The sequence below is a fragment of the Danio rerio genome, chromosome 1, assembly GCF_052040795.2.
Source record: "Danio rerio strain M-AB ecotype USA chromosome 1, GRCz13ab, whole genome shotgun sequence".
Lineage (NCBI taxonomy): Eukaryota > Metazoa > Chordata > Actinopteri > Cypriniformes > Danionidae > Danio > Danio rerio.
The window spans coordinates 17,769,806-17,787,646 of NC_141021.1; the positions used below are offsets into that span (position 1 = coordinate 17,769,806).

Consider the following 17,841-nt stretch of genomic DNA (forward strand, 5'->3'; position numbering starts at 1 on the left):
TATGTTAAATTTAGGCTTATGTTTAGGTTTATGCACTGCTATCCAATTATTTTTCTTTCTAATTTTGGGAATAATTTACAGCTATGGTTAGGTTTATAGGTAGGGAATAGGCAACAATTACATTTTCAAATAAAAATTATGATCTTGGATTAACATAGTTGTTAATTCAGCATCGCATTGTACTTGGAAAAATCATGACATGACAAGCGGTTTCATGACCCTTTAAAATCTTTAGGGACCTCCTCAGGCCAACGATGAGATCTTTTTGTTCCACTGAATAACTTGGTTCAAGGTGGATAATTAGGGTTTGATGAGGGGTTATGAACAAAGGTGGTGTTGACCTGACTGAGAAGAAGGTTTGCAACGATATGAATTTACTCTGTTTTCATATCAAGCTACCAGCATTAATTAAAACAAGTTGCAGCTCAAAACTCTTTCAGACAGTTTTGTGTGTTCAAAAGCAAGGTTGTGAAATGACATCTGATTGTGGTCCCATAGGGATTGGGATCTGTATGAGGCTGTAAATTTTACAGATTTATGAGCAATGCTAAACATTACTTAGTCAAGCAATTGCACAGATTTCTATTTGTTTATTTATTTTAATGAAAATGTCATTAAAATGCAGATTGATTTAGGCATTGAGGCTATTTACCCCATTCGGCCAGTTTTAAGCCCTGGCTCACAGTTGTCTGAGAGAAAGTGGCAATTGACAGCCAGCCACTCGCTCAGTGTATCAAGACCATAACATATTTGGATGAATGAGAGATTTCATTTGCTGTTTACACACACACACACACACACACACACACACACACACACAATAATACAACTTTGAATTGCCATTTGTTATTTTATTTATTTTACAAGTTGTTGTTTGAATTGTGCACTTTCCGTGACCTTTAAAAACCCAAAGAAGAGATATTTATTTGAACTGCATGGAATTATGGCTTACAAAAGCAATGCAAACCTGTTTTCAATTTGATTTCTGACAAAGACTGAAAGAGTTCAGTATGCAAAGGTGTCTCTTCTCAGTAACTTTTAATTCAACTGCTTTCCAAAACTTAATAGAAACATGTATACTTCCCTCCTCGTAGCCATAAAACTGTCAAAAGTACTTTCCAAATCAAGAACAACCACCATGTGGCGTGAAATATTGCTCCTCTGAGCCCTGTTTAATGCGCTTGTGCAATTTCAAACTTGGAGAAACTTTTGTGATCAAATTTGACTTCCAAATCATAATCCCACGCTGAAGAAGCACGTTAGGGTTGTTTTGAGTCTCGAAGCATCGCGGTGTGACCGCCGCAACTATATCACATATACAGCTTTCATGTTGTAACGTCGAAAATCTCTTGGCTCCAGCAGATGCATATGCTAAAGCAATGCCACATCCTCCTACCCAAGCCCATAAGAGCAGGGCATAAAGGCGTTATTTCAGAAGGGGGAGGATATTTCCTCCAAATAAAAGCAATCTTTGATTGAAGAAGCCAGCCCAGGAGATATAAAGAGGTAAAGCTTCCTGGCTTCTCTATTATAATGTCTAGGGACTGAGAGGGTATTATTTTTCTGTTTAAAGCTGGAATGGGAGTGAAGTGCATCCCGGTCTGTTTTATATGTATGATTCTTCACCGTCACCTGTATTTAGAAGACTGCCCAAGTGCATACTGGGACTGTTGTCATTCTATCATACATCTTCTCATCTTTGACTCATTTTTCCATCTCTCTCACTCTCTCTGTCCTCCCTTTTCTACCTCACTGTTTTTCTAATTCTTTTTCGTATTATTTGGTTCACTGGGCCTTTAGATGAATACATCTATGTGGAAGTAACTCTTGCAGACACGCCAGTGATTTTCTCGCACACAAAACAGTATCTTTCGAAAAGACTGTGGCAAGTTCAGTGTATGATTCATGATTCAGTTCCTCCTTTGTTGCTCATGGTACACTTGCAGGGCATTCACCCACTTGACATCTGCCCTGTGTAATAATCACAGACGGTTCATCTTCAGTATAATGGTGCCACCTACCTCCAAATATGGAAACTGAAAGGCAAAATAGATGGTTTGAGAAAGGAGGTTCTTCATCTTCATAAAATGTGGATTGTACCTCATGATTTGTGTATGTTATGTAAAATGTTAGTATTAAAATTTGGTTTGATTTACTGTTGCATATACAGTATTTCATTACTGATGTGCTTTTTAAAAAAATCTAACTTTACCATGAAAAACAAAAAATAAGCTTAGATAGTTTACCCAAAAATGAAAATTCCATCATAATTTGCTCGCCATTTATTTGTCCAAAACCTTTCTTTCCTCTGTTGATCACAAAATAAAAAATTTTTGAAGAAAGCCAATTGACTTGTGTATTATTTGTATTTTCTACTATGGAAGTCAAGGGTTACAAGCTTTTAGTTTTCTTCTGTGTTAAATAGAAGAAAAGAAATCTCATAAAAGTTTATAACTACTTGAGATTTAGTAAATAGTAAGTAAACTTTCATTTTTGGGTATACTATCTTTTACATTCCTAAACAAATGTGGAAAATTTGAATTCCAAAGTTGTTTAACTGTTACTGATAAACTGTGAAACTTGACAAAAAGTAGTAGGATTTCAGTTTAATGACAGATTGCATGAGAAATACAGAAAGTTAAAAAATTATGAAACATAGTAATGAAAAGGGGGGGGGGGGGGCGTCACGGTGGTGCAGTGCGTAACACGTACACCTCACAGCAAGAAGGTGGCTGGTTCGAGCCTGTAGGTTCAGTTGGCATTTCTGTATGGAGTTTGCATGTTTTCCCTGTGTTCGCGTGGGTTTCCTCCGGGTGCTCCAATTTCTCGCACAAGTCCAAAGACATGTGCTAAAGGGTGAATTGAATAAGCTAAATAGTGTGTGTCTGTGTGTGTGTGAATGAGTGTGTATAGATGTTTTGCAGAATGGGTTGCAGCTGGAAGAGCATCCGCTGTGTAATACATATGCTGGATAAGTTGGCGGTTCATTTCGCTATGGTGACCCCTGGTTAATAAAGGGACTAAGCTGAAAAAGAAAATGAATGAGTAATGAAAATATTTCAACACAATTAATTTAATACCAAGTAGGTTTATTAATTAAGACACATTTGTATACCAATCATTACTACCCACAGCTGCTAACGATTCACTGAGGTCTAAAGAAGGAAAATGATCACTGTGCAAAAAACTGAACATTATTTCCAACTTTATTACCTGTTATTCCAACCCAGACTCATTCTGAAAACGTACCTCTATAAACATAATGTTATCACTCAATTGAATGGACATTATCAGTGGTTATCAGCGATAGATATGGGCCAGTAGGGGCCTTCTGCGCCTACTAGTGGGTTCAGAAGGCTGTAATCATTCATCCACATGGGTAATCAGCTATAGATCACATACGGCTGTGGCCGGAAGTTAACGAGAATTATATATATTTATTTAAAAAATTCCCATTAATTGTATTTTATTAACGTCTACCCCTACCCCAACCCTAAACTCAACCATCACAGTAATTTAAAAACAGATCTGGATCCGGAGTCTTCTCTATTAGTATAGCTGATTAACCATGTGGATGGATAATAACAGCCTTCTGAGCCTACTAGTAGGCCCAGCAGGCCCCTACTGGCCAAAATCTATCAGCTGATAATCACTTATAACCCTCATTCAATCGAGTGATAACATTCGAAGTGGGTGTTTTTGGAGAACGCCAAATATTTCCCAGTAGCTACGTGTTTTTGCAGTTTTTGTGAATCCACCAGAGGGCACTGTGTACACTTTTTGAGATCTCAAATTTCTCTCGCAAGTGCCATTCGTGCCTGCTGTTCTCGTGTAAATCCCCCAGAGGCCACTGTCGACTGTTTGACTGGCTGAATGACTGACTGACCGATCGACTGACCCATCATTCTCCTTCCCTAAACCCAACCAATAGTATTTTAAAAAACACCGGTTGACCCAATGCAGCTTTAACATTTATTTAAACTAACATTTGTATAAAAGTTAACATTATGCCACTATTTGTAAAACAAAATGCAGAAAAGGGATACAATGGGATCCTCTAAAAACCTCTAAAGGATCTTCTAACAAACACAGAATGGAAATATATGTGAATGAGGGATATTTCACAACAAATTATGTTTGGGAGTTGTACAACATTATAGTCGGGTTACAGTTGGCTGCACAGTGCTGATAACTCTGGCAGAATAGATTTTCAATTTAGAAATGTTGATAGTACCTCGTGTACTTGATAAGCAACATCAAACATATTATTTAGTGTTCTCTTCACATTACCATCATATTAGCACTTTAAAGAAAAAAAAAAAGAGTCTACAGTTTTATCCAGCTGTGGCAAATCTCAAAAACTCAAACTACTTTTTGTATTTTAAATGGAGAATGCTGATGCTAACGTTATTGGCTTGCTTGGGTTCAATAGTATTTCATTTTCAAGCCTCAATGAGTTTGTCAGTATACATCAGTATTGATGAGTCTTAAAGTGGTAGTTCACATAAAAATGATAACTTTTGATGATGAAGTGATCGTGTAATTACCTAGTTGTAGAGCTAATGTTGTGTGTGTTACAGTACACTGAACCACACTGTTCCAGTTACTGAACCACACTGTTCCAGTTACTATGACCATTTATGTGAAGCTGCTTTGACACAATCTACATTGTAAAAGCGCTATACAAATAAAGCTGAATTGAATTGAATTGAATTGAAGTGTGTGCTTCTTTTTTTTTGGATGATACAGGGAGGATGTTTTGTTGTTGGTGTTGTTCTATTACAGCAATTGTTCAGAATATAACAGCAATAAAAAGCCAGCCTTAGCGCAAAAAATATCAAAGAATAATCCCATGACAGATGTAATTTCCCAAGTGTTAAGGAGATTTATTGTACATTTGAATGTATTAAAATATATATAATATAAGACTGTGTTGGCATAGCAGTTGTGAGAAATCAACATCAGTAAAACATGTCACGATATATCATTCATGTCCATCTTCAACGGTCAAGTGTATTTTCACAGTACAGAAATGGTTAAAAACTGTTTAAAGAAACTTTTAAGCATTGTTATATTAGTCTTGATTTATCAAAAACGGTGCACTTGTGTGCCTTTTCTGTTTGAGTCAGAATGAACTGTAATGTTAGAGTTTCATTCTGGTCAAATAATACAATGTTTCACAACCAGATTACTGCAGTATGACCAGCTCTGCACATTTTCCATGTCTCCTTAATCAAACACACCTGATTCAGATCATTAGAACTCTACAGTTTGACAAATATTGCTGATCTTGGACAGCATAATGTATTTTCGAGGCTTTTTAGACAAGAATGTAGTTGTTTAAATTGCAACTATGCAGTTTATTTATAAGGATAATGCCTATTTTAAAATATGTATAATTTTGAAGGGGAGAAAAACAGCATTTTCATAGCGTAAGTTTTAAACTACAGCTGAACAAATCATTTTATATCAGGTAAGTGACATTCGCAGTCGGTCTCTCTCTTTTGTATTTTGGGTAGTGTTTTCTGGGTTAATTATTGTGAAATCCTGATTGCAACAGAGAATAAATTCTGGGAAATATCTGTAGATTGATGACATTTCATACCATTTAGCCTTATAATGTTAGACATTATGCGAGAGAATAATTTAAATACTAGATCTAAAATAATGTGCGTGAAGTAGCAATGGTTTCTGCTGTTCTGACATCAGATGAAGATGTGAAGGAATGGCGAAAGAAAGTAGTTCCTCACACAAAATGGCTTTTAGACTCTCTGTGTTTTGTTTTGTTTTGTATATACACAATTAAGCTGTTAAACTGTTGTATAAATGCAATATCACACGAGTAGCAGTGCAATATGACTATATTATATAATATTACTGGTGATGCCTTCCACCAGTGCCGATATACAGCCATATCACACTGTTACTCGTGTGATATTGCTCATATATATACACATATAGGTGTGTGTGTGTGTGTGTGTGTGTGTGTTTCACTTTAAACTTAAATTCACATTATTTCACAAATTCACAGATTGAAATTACATAAAACATCTCTTTATATTTTCCAAAACTAATAACCACATTTATAGGATCAGAAAAATGTCAATCTGTTCACATTCATTTATTCAATAATACATTTTCTTTTCGGCTTAGTCCCTTTATTAACCTGGGGTCGCCACAGCGGAATGAACCGCCAACTTATCCAGCATATGTTTTACGCAGCAAATGCTCTTCAAGCTGCAACCCATCACTGGGAAACACCCAAACACAATCATTCACACACATACACTACGGACAATTTTAGCTTACCTAATTCACCTGTACCGCATGTCTTTGAACTTGTGGGGGAAACCGGAGCACTTCTATCCCGAATATGTACAGCAAGCTATGAACCTGCCTTCCAGCTTGAACATGACTACAACATACTGTGCCAGAGATGAGCTAAAGACTATCATTGAATAGATCTGAGAAAGGCTATTTTCACAGCACCATCTGTCTCGTGTCAGAAACCCTTCGATCGCCTACTGTGCTCACATACAACCTTCAGTGAGAAAGAGAGACTGTTCTGCCACGCAAGATAAATGTCTTTTTTCCTGAGCCACTGTGACCCACTTGAATGTAATCACTTCCCTCGCCATCTCTGCTCGTCTCGTGTTTGGGATGAAACATTTAATCATCACAGTTGTAGTAAACAAAGGTGTTCTGGTCAGCGCTCTAATACAGTCAACCACTGAACTAGAACCAAACAAATCACTTTGTGTGCTGTGTGTAGACATGATTTCCTTCTACATAAAGAAAGCAGGGGGGTGAGGAGAATTAAGACAATAGGAGGAATATTTTGAAACAGAATCTGTCCAAACTGTTTGCACATAAACAAAAGCACTTTTGTTGTTGTTGATGATGTTTAGCTCATTATTTAGTAAGTGTTGTTTAACAGCTAATGAGACTTTCACAGATCAGGTTATTCCTAAAAGGCTTTAGAAAGAAAGAAAGACTTTGCTGTAATTAGGGAAAAGGCTTGTTACAGTCTAATCTTCATGTATTTTGAATATTTGTGAAAAAGTTTTGCTTAAATTCACCGAACAAGCTATTTTTAGTCAGGGGCGCAACTGCACATTTGCTGACGGGTATGCGGCTTCAACTTTTGCGCACCCCCCTTCAATCCAACTAAATTTTATAACAGGCAAGTGATAAAATGTGGAAAATATTTCCATCAATAAATTAAAGGTATTTTTTCATAAAGATATCAATATGCTTCAAAAAATACAGTTTCGCAGTTCTGAACACAACTGAAATAGTAAAGAAGTATAAAGTAATTAGCACACTTAAATGTTAAGTAATACATTGATTAACAACATGTATTAACAAGTAATTAAGGTAGCCGTTATTCACACATTAATTTTTGTAACTCATGTTGTTATTAAATGATTAGCGCGCACCTTATCCCTATTTTATAATCAAGTCATGTTTAGTTTACATATTAATACATTATTATGCATGTACTGTAATTGTAAAGTGTTACCAATTTATTTATATTTGGTCCCCTTGAGGGAAAAACATTTAAATCACACAGCATTAAGTATTTTGAAAAATGTAAAAATGCTTTATGTATTAATTTTATGTTAAAAATCATTACATCTATGGGAAGTCCCCATACATACAGTGAGGATTTATGTGTCTGTGAATGCATTTTACAGACATTTTCAATTATTTTCATTGTTTATCTTCATTATTGTTATTGTTAAACAGTAAAATTAACTTTTCATACATATATAGCTGTTTTATATTGTGGTTCACAACTAGGGCTGGGCAATAAAATCGGTATCAGTATTTATTGACCCAACAACATGGTCAAAATCAATTTTAAAAAGTTTGGTATGAAGCACTATAGTTAAATTAAAATTATTTTAAAATGTGGCTGCTGAGCGCAAGCCTTGGAGGGAATAAAAATAAGCTTAGGGTGTAAGTTTGTCATTTCCAATGGATGCACGTGACTTGCACGACACACATGAGAGCGATGCGCACATGTTGCTTAAGCGGTGAACATGTTAAGCATGTGCATTTTCCAGGCGTACCTAGTTGAAAACAACTATTGCAATCTCACGGTAATTTGTAACTTTTTGATTTAGTGGCTAATTCGTATGAATTTGTACAATCTAATTCGTACAATTTAGTACGATTTGCTCATCAACCAATGATTGTTGGGTTTAGGGGTGGGGTTGGGTTGGGTGCCACGCCTCCTTTTTAAAATCGTACGAATTAGCTACTAAACTGACAAAACTTAAAAGACTTATGTTTCCTTGTGAGATCAGGCTGGAATTCTGCAAGAGCACCACAATTCATGTAGAACTAACCAGTCTGCTTCAAACTTTTAATTGAATATATGCATTTCAGTAATAACGGCAGACTAATTACCTAATACAAACACAGCGCATGCAAACACTGCTGTGCTTTTTACTTTTGTCCATAAATTTGTATCGGAGCTGTATCAGTAGTTTGTCCGTTTGTCATTCTCTGAGAAAATGGTTGATGGTCACCTAGTTTCAGTAAGATGGCAGGGGAGCACAATTTTCACTTTAGGTCAGAATAACAACACACGCAAAAATGAGTCTGGTGGCTAGCAGAAGTGAGGAGATTGTGAATAAAAAAGGACGTATGTCGCCAGAGTGACCTTTGGGTTTCTTTTTTTCTGCATCCCAGGTACTAACACCCCGTCTGAAAGATTTTTTAGCATAGTGGTACTGTAGTCATCCAACTTCACAATTTGTAATGCAGCAGTATGTATTTGAATAATGATGGTTAGTTCCTTTACTTGAAAGCTCAGATTTGATTAAAATAATATATTTTGTTTACAGAGTTTGATGTTTACTGTATTATTATTATTTGCACCTTAAAGTTTGCTTTAATTGTTCAGCATTTGCACGTTACCATTGAACACACTTTGTAACATTTTATACATTCATTCATTCATTTTCTTGTCGGCTTAGTCCCTTTAATTATCCGGGGTCACCACAGTGGAATGAACCACCAACTTATACAGCATGTTTTTACGCAGCGGATGCCCTTTCAGCCACAACCCATCTCTGGGAAACATCCACACACACTCATTCACACACACACTCATACACTACAGAAAATTTAGCCTACCCAATTCACCTATACCGCATGTCTTTGGACTGTGGGGGAAACCGGAGCACCCGCAGGAAACCCATGAGAATGCAGGGAGAACATGCAAACTCCACACAGAAACGCCATATGAGCCAAGGCTCGAACCAGCGACCTTCTTGCTGTGAGGCGACAGCACTACCTACTGTGCCACTGCGTCGCCTGTAACATTTTATTTGTAACAATATTTATTTACATTTAAGAGTCTCTTTGACATCTATGTTTATTTTATTATAAAGATATTTTGATACAGATATTTTGTTTAAATAGTTTTGTTTTTGACTTTTAAAACTATTTGCTTTAGTAATTTTGGTAAAATAAAATAAAGTTGTTTAAAAAAATTCTAATATTCCTTAATAGATTGTTAAAAAATATTCAATAATCATTAAAAATGAATGATATCAAACATGATATTGTGATAATTGCAACCCGGGCTCATTGTGGAAACGTAGCCCCGCGGACGTTACTGCGGACCGCTTTTTCGCGTCTCGGGCGGGCGCCTTTCGGGAGCGCGCGGCGTTCGCGCCCGCGTCGTTCTTGCGCGTAAAGCCGCCGGATCGAAAAAAGAAAAAAAAAAAAAAGCAAAAGCCCTCGTCTTCGATTTCGACCGCGTTTTCGGATCCCACCGCGTTCTCGCCCTCATTTTCCGTATTCCGTTTTTCGTCTCGCCTGATATCCGGAACCCGCTGTTCCCCGGTCTCGATCCAGGTCGTCGTCCACCGTGGCCGGCTCTGGCTCCTCCTCCTCCTCCGGGGCCTCCGCTCCGCCGATGCAATGCTGTGAGCTAGGCGGACAAACTGATTGCATCGGGAAAGCCCTCCACTCGGAGGCGAGCCGTCGGCCGGCGAGCAAGAAGAGGAGGGGCGGAGCGGCGCCACACCGCCCCGCAGCGTTCGCTCGAAAAAAACAAACGCGGCCTTTACGTACCTCCGGCCACGTAAATCGCGGTCTCCAGAAACATCCGCGGGGCTACGTTTCCAGAATGAGCTTGGGTTGGATAATTGTTTTGCAATATCGCCTGGCCCTGTTTACAACCTTACTATTTTTCCAGTAAGTTGGCTACAAATAAATGCAAGATACTTAAAAAAAATCCTAAAACTTTTAAATGGTACTTTAGATGTATCTATATATAATATATTTATACACACACGCACACACACACACAAAGAATAGAAAGTAAGTTAAATAGCAGAAAGTAGAGTTAAAAGGTGGGGCCAAATTGCTGGTAGACTCTCCAGCTTAGAATCTTTCAGGGGTTTTTGCATTATCAATCCTAAGGGTTTTAGGGCAGGTTAAATATTTAGTAATCTCTCTCCATCTCCTTGTCTCTGTATCTCTCTCTGTGTGTGCTGTATGTATTCTGTAACTCCAGTCACTAACAGATCGGTCCTTTACGTGTGACTCGTTTTGAGAGATAAAACTTCCCAAAGTGATGATTCCTGACAGCGAGACACAGAGACTGGATCGATATCACCTGTAAAACTCTAGTATTGGTTTTCAGCCCTCATAGCACTAGTCTAGCTGCAGTTCCCCTGTAGGATTTGTAACAAGTCTCCAGCTGTGTGTCCTCTCCTGTCCCAGACAGACATTGATTGACAGACAGAGTTACTGTGTTAGCACTCACTGTCTGATCTTAGTGGCAGAATTCTTACAGACTCCTGTACATCTTTAATATTTGATACTTTTTTTCCCCTCCTTTCTCTTCTGCCATGAACACATTTCATATTCACTCACATTTATCTTTTATACCTGCTGAGCGTGTGTGTGCGTGTGCGTGCGTGTGCGTGTGTGTGTGTGTGTGTGTGTGTGTGTGTGTGTGTGTGTGTGTGTGTGTGTGTATGTGTGTGTGTCTCGATGGTTTGATGAAGAAGGTAGCGTTTATTTTCATAGTTGCAACCTATGCAATATGTTCAATATGGCATAAGCATCCATTGAAGTTCCACCTTCATGAAAGAATACAGTAAAAGATCTGGACAGTTGGTAAGTGTGTGAGAGTGAATGTGTGTGATGCATGAGAATCAGAATCAGATCCAAGAACCAGATGGATAACTTTAGGAAAAATAGGTTTTAAAGAGCTCCTATTTTGCATTATAAAAGGTCGTATTTTGGTTTTGGGGGTCTCCAACAACAGTCTGATATGCGTGCAAGGTCAAAAAACACTTTCATTCTCTTATAATATGCATTTATTTTAACATAATTATCCCGTCGACTCTCATATGATTCGTTCAGCGATACATTTATTCCCAAACCACTCCTTAGCGCGAAGCTAATTTGGTCTGATTGGTCTGATGACCCAGTCTGTTGTGATTGGTCGACTGGGTTCAGCGTAAGACAGAGAGAAACACCCCCATGGTTATGAAGTAGCGCAAAGTATGTGAGAGTCCAGTGCAAAAATACAAAAAAACAATGCAGTTAAACACCAGCACATTACTCTACTCCTAAACCTAACCCCAAGTAATAACAATGACACACATTCAGAATTAATCCACAGTGGCAAAAGTTTAACTATTTTGAAAATTGGCTGCGCCGGTGGCCATAGCAAAGACAAACGGCAGAGGATCACAAGCTCAGAAACGCATTTAAATTGTTAAAGGAAGGAGCATGGTTTTAGATCCAATATGTGAATAGCCCCATACAGATTTAACCTGAGAGATGCAGTAAAAGCACTGATATATAAAAGCTAAGTGATTACAAGTCGCATAGAGCGATTACAAGTTACAACACACAATTAAACTCATATTTTTTGCAAACAACTGTACACAAAACAAGACTACAATTTTAATTCATGTTAAGATCTGGAGGATGAAGAAGAAACTGGTCTATATGAACTGTAACAGTCCCTGTGAAAGTATGACAAAGTCCCATACATAATAGTCTCTGCTGCTCCTTCCTTTAATAGCAAACGGTCGGCAAATCTTGCGCTGCTGCATAGGTTACTGCATCAAAAATCTGAAAAACGGCAGGAACAAACACACCATTAGAATGGCTATGCTGTGGTATTGCTGTGAAAATGAACTTTAACCCTTTATTCCCTGCAGCCGAATCTCCATCTGTCAGTGAACATCTTCGTGTCATGATCAGTTCAGTGATCCCCCGAGCTCGACTAGTGTTGGAAGTGAAAGGCGCAGTCACATTTTACAGGATCCAACACTTCATATTTGGTGATGTACCATATCCACGTTGACACATTCAAGCTAAAGATCTGAACCCAACATAATTCATTTATTCGACTCAGAGTCGAATATTCCATTAATGAATCAATAGGTTTAATCACGGTGCACTTTCATGTTTTAAACCTCAGCTGGATGTTTTCATTTCACTTAGCGCTGGGGTACACACTGCAAGAAAGATCATTTTCAAAAACCCATAATAGGGGCTCTTTAATAATAAAAAAAATAAAAAATAATAATAATAATAATAATAATAATAATAAATAATAATAATATTATTAATGGTAATAATAATTTTGGTAACACTTTATTTTGATGGTCCATTTGAGTATTAGTAGACTGTCTGCTTAATATCTGCTGATACTGCTCCTTCAACAGATATTTAACTGACTATAAGAAAATTTGCAAGTACATGTCAACTTACATTAACCCTAACCCCAACCTAACAGTCTTATAATCTAATGAGAATTAGTTGACATGTAGATGCAATGTAATTAAATTCAACAAATGGACCATCAAAATAAAGTGTGACCATAATTTTTAGAAATAATATGCCAAAATTAAGTCCCTTTCTATAAAACAAGCAAAAAAATCAGTCAATGGCGTAAACAAAATAATCTTGTAATTCTTTTGGACATAAAATTACTTTGCTTATACCCCAATTGGAAGATTAATTAGCTTGTTTTAAGTAAAAAACGACTTATTTGGTATATTATTTCTTAAAACAAGGCAATGTTTTTTGCATGTCTAGAAAATGCCTCTTAGTTTAAGCATTTTTTTAGATATTTGAACTAGAAACAAGACAAAAAATCTGAGTAAGAAAAGCATTGTTTACATTTGCAGTTGGTTTTAGCTCATGCTAGAGAAAACTGTTGGCAGATGTATTTAGCAAATGGACAAATTATTACATTCAATTTTAATATAAATCATTAATAAATCGGATGGATTGCTTAATCTGTACTGTTTCACAAACAAAATAATTACCTTCTTAAAATTCTTCATATCGTAACTTCAAAGTTATTATCAGTTCTTCGAATTTGCTATTAATATGTATTATGTTAGTCACAACATAACACAAATTAATTCCAATGACTTTGCAACAATTTAAAAATAACTAGTAATAACTGAAAAGATTTACTAACATAAAAAATGTTTAGTGAATGTTAGTAAATGATTTACAAAGTTTACAGTAACCTTAATGTGTGATTTTCATTTTTGTAATATATTTTTATCATTAGTAATAATAATAATGACAATAATAATAATAATGGTAATAATAATACTTATTATTATCATTATTATTATTATTATTATTATTATTATTATTATTATTATTATTATTATGTAATTATTTATTACTGTTTTATATGTAATCATTTTAGTATTCAACTTTTTTATATTGTTTTCTCATTATGTATTATTGTTATTGTTTTACCTTTGAGATTATTTATTTTTAGCTAGGATTTATTTGTATTATTATTATTATTATTATTTATTTTACTTTTTGCAGCTACAATTTATTTTCCACAGCACACATAATTTGCAACCGTTATTTTTATCCCATACATCTGATTCCATTTAAATAGCACAAAGGCAGCAGTTCAGTATCTATAGACTGAATCTCCAAGTCAAATAGTCTAAGCCTGACAGCAACACCTTTCATTACTGGAAAGCCAGTTGCACGTAGAGAGGTATTAAAAAGCCCTGTGACCCTGGCAGACGCTGTGACCCCTTAAGGGTGATGAGGCTGACGAAGAAAAGTGCTGAGTCAGGTAACACTGATGCATTATAGGGGAGTTGGCAGGCGGCACACGTATAAGGTGGGCATTAATATTGTATTGGGGTTGAAAGTGCCCCTACCCCTAACTTCAGATGGAAATACTGTATGGGCGCTCATGGAGAAGTCAATGACACTGTTTTCTTCTGAAGTCTGATGCAGTAAGGTTAAACCATTAAAAATGCAGTTTTATTTGTATTTACTGAATCCAGGTGAATTGATATGATTATGTTTGATGTAAATATGGAACTAGGTGGGTATATTTCTGATGGAGTGATAACCTTGGATAAAAATATCAAGGTTTCAAGATATCATGGTATTGTGATTACTGCTCTAAAATAAGTACCTTTTAAATGTCTGGGTAAACCCCCCACCCCCCATTTAACACAATATATTTCATTTTAGGAAACATTTATATTATTTTGGAACAGTAAACATTTCGGGCTAAATAAGTGAAATAAATAATTGACTTCTGCTGTTTTCTTTAGTTTTAAAAACTGATTTCTTTACAACACTTAAAAAAAAACACACATTCAAAAAACCTTATACAGTGCATCCGGAAAGTATTTATAGCGCTTCACTTTTTCTATATTTTTATGTTACAGCCTTATTAAAAAATGTATGAAATTCATTTATTTCCTAAAAATCTACACACAATACCCCATAATGACAATGTGAAAAAAAATCCATCAGTGGGAAACACACACACACACATTACAAACAATTTAGCTTACCCAATTCACCTGTACCGCATGTCTTTGGACTTGTTGGGGAAACCAGTGCACCCGGAGGAAACCCACGCAAACGCGGGGAGAAACATGCAAACTCCACACAGAAATGCCAACTGACCCAGCCGGGGCTCAAACCAGCGACCTTCTTGCTGGGAGGTGATCATGCTACCCACTGTGCCACTGTGATGCCAAATAAAAAAATTTGATGTGCTTTATTTAATTTTTATTTTCTGCAACAGTTATACTTTTTCAAATAATATTTTTATCCAAAAACGTTGTTCCAGTCCAGTGCATGCTAGAATCTTTGGAGACAGGGTATTTATCAAAAAGGCACATTATTGGGACAGTATTACATGTGTTTTAAATGTTGTCATTTTGTGCAACTTATCTGAACTAATTGTTTGTGTATGCATGTATCTATGTATATTTATTTGGCCTGTAATAGTCAATTTAATCTAATTTCATTTCAATTTACCCCTTTTAGTTCGGTAACGTCCTTCAGTGTTTTTTTTTTTTTTTTTTTTTTTTCTTTGAGGTGCAATGCTGCCCTCTTTTGATCCAATAGTCTAATTACGTTCAACTGTTATTTCAGTCCTGGAATCTGCACAACTGCACCACAAAAGTAGATCCAGCGACAGATATGTCTAAAGGAAACTTCTTCTTGCTTTACGAACCGTTAATCAACAACAGGTTTATTTCCCTTCAACCTACACCTTATTTATAGCTAAGTTTGCAATTGTGTTTTCATCAAACCACCAGATGGCAACGAAGTCATTCCTAACAACTTTTATTTAATGTAAATTCACATCTGATTGGATGCAAATCTGACGCTATGAGATAAAAAACTAAACCAAATAGTATTTTAGATTTTCAGAGTAGAATAAAAAATGTTACAGATATGACAAACATTACAATTACAATATTTTCTATAGTTAGCCTATTTTGCATGTGAATTGTTTGGTGTACCTGTTATATAATACGTTTTAAGCAAATTCTAATGACACACTACTCATTTTTACCACTGTGAAAAAGACAATTAACATTCAGAGGCCAATAGCTACTTGTTTGTAGCATTTTACCCCTCAAAATAGCCATAGTGTTAAAAAGTATAATTGAATTGATGTGGTGTTTATTTTTTGCAATTAGCTATGTTATGTGTAGATATTAGTCATATGTAGTGTTTAATTAATAAAACAACAATAGATAATGTCATTTAGCATTTGTTAAAATTACAGTTAGCTTTTTTAGCACATCATTGATGTTTGTTAGTAAGATTAGCAAAGATTAGCAAATTTAGGATTAAATCCAGAAAGTCTTTAACTCATATTTTGAGTCCCATTTTTTTTTCTAAACTGCACATTTAAAAATCTTGATATTATACAGAGTATTACAATTTCATTAGCATTTGCTTAATGCTAAAGGCATTACCTTTTCCAAACTCCAGAACAACATCCATCCTTGCCACAAAAAAAGTTAAAAACATAAATGTTAAGAAAGTGTGCCTCCACTTTTACAAGTGGGAAAATATTACAAATACTATACAACAACAGCAACAACAAAATGTAGATGTGTATTTTTATGTCAGTCAATCTCAAACTTAACTTGCATACTATTTTAGGATAGCTATCTTAAGCATATGCTGCCACCTGTTGGTTTGGATGATTTGGATACATTAATTCAACGTGCAAAATCCTTCTTACTTCCCTAGTCCCTGCTGAAATGATTAATAATTTATAATAACTTAGTTATATTAGCATACTTATTGTGTCTTGTAAAACAAATATGCTAACAGTGCAACTATATCTGCTCTGACAGGAACAAATCAGTTGTACATCTCTCATTATCTCCAAAGCCATCAGAGCACATGCCTATGGCAACATATCAAATTGCTGGGCAGGAAACCATATTACTGAGATGTAATGAGGCAGCAGGGTCACAAAAAGGAATGGATGAAGTGTGAAATGGGAGGAACGAGAGACAGAGGGAGGACATGGGTAGTTAGGTAAGTCTTTCCTCCCTCATTTACTGTTCAGTAATTGACAGGAAGAGCAGAACAATGGTCTGTTTTAGAAAGGTGGCTGACCTGTTCTCAACTTACTTGTAATATACAAACACTCACTAACATGAACACACGAACACCCAAAGCAATTGTGCCTTTTTTATTCTCTGTGTGAGAGACTGGAATGTTCAGAGCTGCAAAAGGCAAAGGCATTTATCTTCATAATGAAGTAAGACGGGTAAGGGCAATACAGACAGAAAGATTCATCTATGACAGACTCTAAGGTGTTGTACCTTTGTATTGCTGTCTGTCATCCTGCCTGATGTTTTCTCTTTCTTTTCTCTATTTTTAAAGATTTCCATTTTTCTTACTTTTTTACATTTTCACAGTGTCAGATTTTAGTTGTAATCCCATTTACTGAACATAGTGGGATAATGTTATGATATAGCACTTCGTTGTGAAAATGTTCTTGCAACACAGTATCTGTGTTTACAACAGTAAACATAATTTGCATACAATTAAACACTATTAAATTTATAAAATAAAACTGTTGGGGAGAGTACTAATTTGGAGAAGTATGTGTATTTATTTAGCATTTTATTTGTACTATACATTTATAATGCAGTAAAATAAATGACATTTAATGATGCAGTTGATGATTGTATTCAGAAACATTTTTGGTGTGCTGGTTGAAAGTCTCTTCACAGTCCATTAGTAATGATCAAAGTAAATTATCTAAATGTATTTATATGTATTTTTATATTCTGTGTAAAGAATAAAACTAAAAAATGTTCATCAAATTAAAAATTGTCAGAAAATTCCCATAATTCTAATAAGTAGCCCAAACTGTCTGTCAACAAATGTAGATTTGTACATCTGCGCACCCCATTCACGCAGATCCGCCGTTTGTGCATGCACACACACAGCGGTCACGTGCCCACAGCAGTAAAAGTGACAGCAGTAAAAACAAATGCTGACTCAAAACTTTTTAAAATCCTG

General features: G+C 35.9%; 2 long non-coding RNA genes across 2 annotated transcripts in view; one reads left to right on the plus strand and one right to left on the minus strand.

Annotated features, from left to right (window-relative positions):
* The window catches only part of LOC147846759 (uncharacterized), a 1,232,122-nt gene that overhangs the window by 680,488 nt on the left and 533,793 nt on the right, over positions 1 to 17,841 (plus strand). The gene's annotated exons all lie outside the window — the stretch shown is intronic.
* Positions 7,324 to 9,724, minus strand: LOC147846770 (uncharacterized). The gene is made up of 3 exons (XR_015476496.1): positions 8,154 to 9,724; positions 7,696 to 8,075; positions 7,324 to 7,638 (listed from the first exon to the last, which is right to left on the minus strand). It is a non-coding gene; the product is annotated as an uncharacterized LOC147846770 (long non-coding RNA).